This window comes from Barbus barbus (genome assembly GCF_936440315.1).
Source record: "Barbus barbus genome assembly, chromosome: 12".
Taxonomy (NCBI): domain Eukaryota; kingdom Metazoa; phylum Chordata; class Actinopteri; order Cypriniformes; family Cyprinidae; genus Barbus; species Barbus barbus.
Window position 1 is genome coordinate 25,156,865 of NC_136740.1, and position 7,660 is coordinate 25,164,524.

Below are 7,660 nucleotides of genomic sequence, written 5' to 3' on the forward strand. Positions count from 1 at the left end.
ATATCCATTTCACCAAAAATGTCACTTACACCCTTCTGGTTCTCACCCCTCGATATTATTATAGTGTGTTATTTCAATTTCGCAAAGAAACGTGCTGCATTCTGTCCAAGCAATAATAGAAGGACACATTTAATTTATAATTTGTCTTAAATCTCATATTGTAAAAAATAAAAATCGTGAATCGAATCGAGAACTCAAAATCGTGAATCGAATCGAGAGTTGAGTGAATCGTTACATTCCTACATCCTATGCATTTTTATACAATCTCTTAAAATTCTAATTCAAATGTGGATGAAAACCTGGCTATTGAGACCAAGTCTTTATGTGAAATTTTCCATCTACAGAGCACAGATGCTGAATGGCCTTTGATTTCGTAAAATGGTTTTGTTTCACTTTAAGAGGGCTGTAAGTGTTCGATGAATGGGAATCAATCACAACTAAAGCTCTAGATCCTTCTGGCTTGTAGCCTAATGTTTAGATGGGTAATGGGATTTCCCATATAACTGTCTACACCCTGGGCTGAAACCAAAACTATATCAGTAACATACTTTTTCCAACATCTTTTTTCTTGATTCATCCTCTTTTCCTTTGTTTTAAGCAAGATGCCATTTACGATGTAACTACAGTACGTAAACAGTCAATATTGCAGGATCTCCTTGATCCTCATGGAAATGTTTGTTTTTAGTAAATGTCTTGTTTTAAACCAGCTGTTTTAATTCCTAGACGGCTGATTCAAAACAATTTAGTATGCCAGAGCAGAATAATAACTGTTTACTCTGGTTTTACCCCAGGCAGATAGGAGGTGATGTAAGCAGAGCTGGTGAATTCTTTGGACTTCATTCTCTAATAACATGATCTTCAGAGGGAATTAGAACCAGCATGATTCAGGTGCATTTGATTACAGGCAGTCCCAGACCTTCTTTAGACTTATTGGTGGTGGAGAACATTTGGAAGGCCCCTGTGTGTCCTTGCTGTCCTTTCATCTAGCTCCCAACCCGCTCCTTGCGGATGATCTAATTTAGCCCTCCGTACCTGAGCTGAACTTCACTACATCAATTATTAGAATTGATAAATCAAGTCATTGCAAATCAAGAATGATTTAATGTCAACATGCATTAGGATTTGCAAGGGTTTTATTTTTGGGGTGCTTACCCATGCATAATGTGCAGCCATAATGCTGGGATTTTGTGGATGCCAGGGTGTTGCTCTTTGGTTGTTAAGTGTTCTGAGAGCATTTAAACATGTTGTAATGTGGTTGCTAGGGTGGTCTCTAGATAGCTTTCAAAATGTATAATAATATAAATGTTATTTTTATAGGAAAAATATAAGTACAATTACAATTAATATTTACAATTGTGGTCAAAATTTGCATACACATTGCAGTATCTGCAAAATGTTAATTATTTTACCGAATAAGAGGGATACAAAATGCATGTTTATTGTGTTGTTACCTGGATGATTTTATTTTTTTATTTTTTTTTGTGTAGTTGATCACGAGCCCCTTAAACCACCTGCTGTTCTTCAGAAAAATCCTTCAGGTCCCACAAATTCTTCATTAAGAGCATGCGGGGTGAACTTTTTGAATGTGAAAATCAGGGAAAACTGAACTTATTTTGTCTTCTGGGAAACATGCAAGTATCTTCTGTGGCCTCTGAAGGGGAGTACTACATGCATTTTTTAAGGCAAAATATGGAAAATGTACACATCTTCGTTCTGTTCAAAAGTTTACACTCCTGGCTTTTTATGCATTGTTTTTCCTTCTGGAGCATCAGTGACATGTTTACTTTTTGTAATAGTTGCATATGAGTCCCTCAGTTGTCTGCAGTGTAATGGATCTCAAAATCATACATTCATTGCTGGAAAGGGTTCAAATATGCAAAAGATGTTGGAAAACCAAAGAATTTGTGGGACCTGGAGGATTTTGCTGAAGAACAGTGGGCAGTTTTATTGTTCAGGACAAAAAAGGGACTGATGAACAAATATCACAAAAAAAATAAAATAAATAATGAAATAAAAAAAATAACAGCTGCGTACCATCCACATAGCAATACAGTATTAAGAATCAAGCGTATGTAAACTTTTGAACGGGGTCATTTTTATAAATTAAACTATTTCCTCTTGTGGACTACATGTAAACCTCTTTTATGTGAAAATTCAGATCAGTACTAAATAAAAATAACACATTTTGTATGATCCCTCTTATTTTGGTAAAATAATTAACATTTTGCAGATACTGCAGTCTATGTAAAATTTTGACCACAACTGTAAATAATTTTATTTATATAGCGTATTAACAGTATATAAATTCTATTTGTATAGTAGCCTATATTAAAGGTTTTTTTCACCAATTGTTTTGACTGCCAAACTAAAATTGTAATAACGCACCTTACCTCAAAATTCTGTATGACTTGACATTTTTGTCATTAGCACACACACACACAACATTATTGTATTCATTTTAATATAATAAAACTAATTAGGAGAACTCATTTTTGTAAATTACAGCTTGGTAATTTTAGTGACATGCCTAAAAGAGACACATGTAAACACTCCATGTAACTCTGTGTGCTTCGCAAAGTATTCTGGGTTCAGTGTAAATTATGGTCGTGTTATTGTATCAAATGCTGTTGTAAGAAATCCCAGATGCTGCATCATTAAAAAGCCAAACATCTGCTCACTGGCACATTGTGACAGATCTGCAGTAGATTGGTGTAATGCACGAATTGACTTTCGCACAAAAAAAACCACGCATTTAGTTGTCGTTGTTTCGAGCTCATTCCCACACTCTTGCCCTGTCACATGATTCCGGCTTCTTCATTGCCTTGAAACATCTGTTGACAAGGGAGGAGTGTAATGAATGGCCGCAATACAACAATACGCCAGACATTTGACTTCAAACAACACACTGAGGGTCCAGTCGATGGGAGAAGACCCTATAGAAGTTGTCACATGGTTTAGCCCAATCATTTAAGATGATTTGCTGATATAATTATACAAATGTACTTTAAACCATGTTTCTTAGGTTTTTTGCCTTTGATGGAAAATATAGAACCATGTTTGAACGACTAACCCCTATTGAGCTAATTGTTTTTACAGGTCAAATGCATTGTGGATTCAAGGTGTGAGAAGTTATGCTTCTCTTAAGTTATACCTCATTTAAGTGTTGTCTTTATCTCAACAAGGTTCCTCCGTTTGCAGTGCAACACCTGCGACTCGTCCGCTTCTTGAACGTGGTCCAGCATAAAATTGTTCTCTTTATCTTGGTACACAGTCAAGGACATTGTGAAAGTGAGATGGCAGCATAGCTGATGTTTTTAAACTCAAACCACTCTCTCCCTTAAAAGTGTGCAGGAGGGAATCATACGAAGAAGCGGTTCCAAGAGAAACGGACCTGTCGCCGATACAAACCAATCAAAACTGAAGGTCACCATGATATATAATTCTCCCAGCTGCTCGAAGACATTCTAGGTAATGTTTTCTAACAGGCGTCGTTTTTTGTTCGGTGTAAAAGCCAGCAGGTTTGTGTTTGAGCAGATGGGGGAGAATCGGCCACGTTTCCCAAGGGATGAAATCTACTCTGCCATGGAACCCGCCCCATGTTTATCTTTGAGCTTTATTGGATGTTGATGTTGGCCCAGTGAGAGAACCTCTTGTTTAAGGCTATTTTTAAGGGGTGAGCAGAAGGGGGTAGTTCTTGGACTTAGGTTGCTGCAGACCATTGTTTCGTCTCACAAAATCCTGTACAGAGGTAAACCTAGTAATCCTCCATGAAAAATACCATGGACTAGTTTCAATCACCACACATACAGCACTGGACACTACTGCCCTACAGCAGCTCTGTACTACACCATGATTTTCTGCTCAGTAGATCTTTATCAGTTATTTATTTGTTCGTCTATTGATGTATTTTCAAATATCCAGATGCGTTTGCGTTTCTTCAAAGCACTCTTTAAAGATCATCCAGAGCCCAGAGTCCAGTGAAACTGGCAGACGATACTGTACAAAGCAAAGCTTAACCTGTCCTCTATAGTGTTACGGGTGTCCCACCAGCTCTTCACAATATTTAAGTAACCATAGAAACCAATCCAAGAAATGCTTTTTTTTTTTAGGCCTAAATATTATTTTTGCTGTGCTCGCAGGCCAGTGACTGGATGACATCACACGATGTGTGTAAAACACTGGATGAGGACACTGCGCACCTGAGCGGAGTTTATAGATGACTCATGAGAAAACAAACCCCAGGCCCAATTGCCCCTGACTGAGACTGGCAGGCTCTGATACACTAACTGTTTAGCGCAGGGCAACTCGGCTGATCTGCTAATCTGAGGTTCTTAACTGAAACAGCATAGTGTGTCAACTTGTTGTTCATTTTTTATATTTAGACGTTCGTTACAAAAGCAAATCTGGCTGGCCGTTTTGGAACTGCTCTCACTTACAATGGAAAATTCAATTTAGTTATTTTGCAAAGCATCAGATGCTCTATTTCCTAAGCATGCTTTGTTACTCTTTTTTGGTATATGCATTTTCCAGAGTTGAGAAATATTTCAAAGCAATATCTCTGCATCGAGGAAGCATTCTGAAGTTATTGGCTGCGCTTCGCTAGTAATGATGACTAATCACTATTCCCTGGTTTGCTATGCAATTATGCTGTTATTTTGCATAAAATGGGCCAACATCACAATCTAACCTGTTTCCCTTTTGTTCTAAGTCAAGAGTTTTTGTGAGGTTTTTGAACAGCAGTTATTAAGCTGGATGTGTTGCTGATAAAATAAAATAATTTTTGACAGATGTATATACCAAAGACATTTCAAGTTTACAACTGCACATGATTAGATACAGAGTTCCTGTTTTTTTTCTTCTTCTTTTTTATCAGCAAATTAAGTCGGCTGATTGATGATTAAATATAATAATCTTTACCATTACCAAAATGGTGATTAATATAATAAATATAATAATCTTGGTTGTACAAAGACATTTTCAGTTTTTCTATAAAATTTTATCAAGCATCAGATGCAACGTACCCAAGCAATTTGTTCTCTTTTTATTATATTTTCTGCATATTTTCCTACAGTTATCAGCAATTTCGTAAGTTAGATGTTTTGTTGAGAAACGTAGCAATGCTTGACAGATATTGCAGTGTGAATTTTTAAGCAAAATTGTTTATACAGCATATCGATTAGATTTTAGCATGTTAACTGTGAGAGTTTGTGAAGTTTGAGCAACAGAGTTTCCATTGCGTTCTACTATCCCTTGAGCACTCTTGGTTGCGCACTGGCCAGAACCTGTTCAGCTACGCCTCAGTGTTTGCATGACGGGCAAGCAAAACATAGAGGTGTATTTGGTTTCAGAAGAGCAGAATAAAGCACCAAGTTGAGAAATGTGGCATTGGCTTGGTCTTAGTTTTGCTTAGTCTGCAGAATAACATGCTTTGTTGAAGAGACATGGTCTTTACTCTGTGCCCAGTTTCAAACATGTTCAAGACCTTTGCTCACCAAGCTCTGGCCAATGTGCTTCTGATCGGAGCACTAATAGCTGCTTTAGTGCCATTCCTCTGTTGTTTTAAAGAAGAACTCTATTGGCTATGTCAGGAGTAATTTCCTAATGGCATTGCTTTACTTCAGCAAACCTTTACAGACCTTAATCTTCATATCACCTGTTGTGTTATATATTAGCTGAATTGTGAGAAATTTGTTTGATGCTATCATATGAACATGAATAGTGAAACATATAATGCTGCTTGTCCCATCCAAGGCCTTTAATCACTGCTTCCTGACACTTAAATCCTGTAAAGAGCCCATTTTTTGGGGGGGGGGGGGGGGGGTCACTTCTGTCAGGAGATTGTTTACATGTGCTCTGCCCCTCTTCATTCTGTCTGTCATCATTTATGGCTTTTGTCCACTCTCCTCAGCGATTTACTCTGCAAAATTTTGACCGGTCAGGTTGATGGCCAGTTTGAAGTAAGTGTGGACCCATCTCCACTAGCGATGCCAATGCAGCTGCAGAGAGCAATGTGATGATGAACAGCCGTTATCAGTGGATGCCATCTCTGCCTCTGTCAACAGGGCCCTGCTTGGTCAGGGAGAGACTGAATACACCGTGGCTCCTTTTCAAAGCATGTGCCAGACATTCCCTTCTCTTTATGCTACATTTATTACTCCACTTAAATGATATCCTGTATAATTGTCCTTTTTATAAGGTAATGAGGTCATATGGCAGTGACTCAGAAACCACTATGCTTTGGAATAAGGAATGTGTTGAAAAGCACACTTCACCTCTTATGAAAACATTTTTGCAAATATTCCTCCCTTTCACCCCACTCCCCAGCAAAGAGCCGTCAGTAGTCTGTTTGGCTTGTGGATTAAATAAATATTTAAGGATGGGTGGTGTTGCTGAATTGCTAAAGAAAATTAAAAAAATTGGGTGGGATGCAACCAGGGAGATGCATTTTTTGTGCCAGTTCCAAAAATGTGTCTTATGACGTGCAAGAGATTCGCCTCTTTAAGATCTGAAAAGTCTTGCTCTGCAGTTGGTTTTGTCATATGTTTAAACTGCTGACACTATCTAATCTAGATTTCTTTGTAATTCCATGTGCATGTATGCTACTGTTCAGAAGTTTGGTGTCTGTAAGATTTAAAAAAATGTTTTTGGAGAAAGCATCTTATGATGATCAAGGCTGCATTTATTTTTTTATCAAAAAAACAGTATATTGTGTAGTAATATTAATACAATTTTAAAATAATTGTCTTTAAATTTAATATATTTTAAAATGTTAAGTATTCCTGTAACGCAAAGCTTAATTTCAGCAGTCATTACTCCATTATTCAGTTTCACATGATCCTTCAGAAATCATTCTGATATGCTGAGTTGGTGCTCAAGAAACAGTTATTATTATTATCCTCATCATCATACTGGAAACAGATAATATTTACACTTTGTGGAGTCCATTATTTTTTACTGTCACATAATCAATTTAATGCATCCTTGTTGAATAAAAGTATTAATTTATTTATTTAAAAAAAAAATTGACAGACACCAAACTTTTGAATGGTAGTGTAGATTTCATATGGAGAAGGTGAAGATAGGAGACCACACATTGCCAATGAGTGACAAAAGCCTCTCTGGAAATCTGTCCTCGCAGAGCAGGTTCCAGACCATTAAGACCCAGACTCTCGCTGTGGTATGTGAATCCATCAATTTGTGGCTGGTTATGCAGGCCCTGCTTGAGAAAGAGAAGTTTTTCAGTTCTTTAGATATGCTGAGAGCAGGAACCAGTTGCGCTTAGAAGGACCGCATGGCATTTTTGGAAGTTTTATTCAATTATATAATTCTTTAATGAGTTTGACAATTGGATTGTGAGATATCCTGAAGGTAAATTCCCAGACTTTGATGAAGAAACCCTATAGTTATCCCCAGATAAGCCATGGAGCTGCATGTTTATTTTTGTGTAAGTTTATCTAACTATTTCTCATAAAATATTTTCAAATTATGATTGCATACTTGAGAATTTTATCTTTCATCTCTTTCAACTACGAGCCTCAAACCAAAACCGCTTGTCAAGTTTTTCTACAGTGATGGACTAGCCAATTTAGCGGTTTTATAAAAAATAATTATTTATTATTATTTTTTTTTTATCCGGCATATTGTTTTGGCAATTACTAAT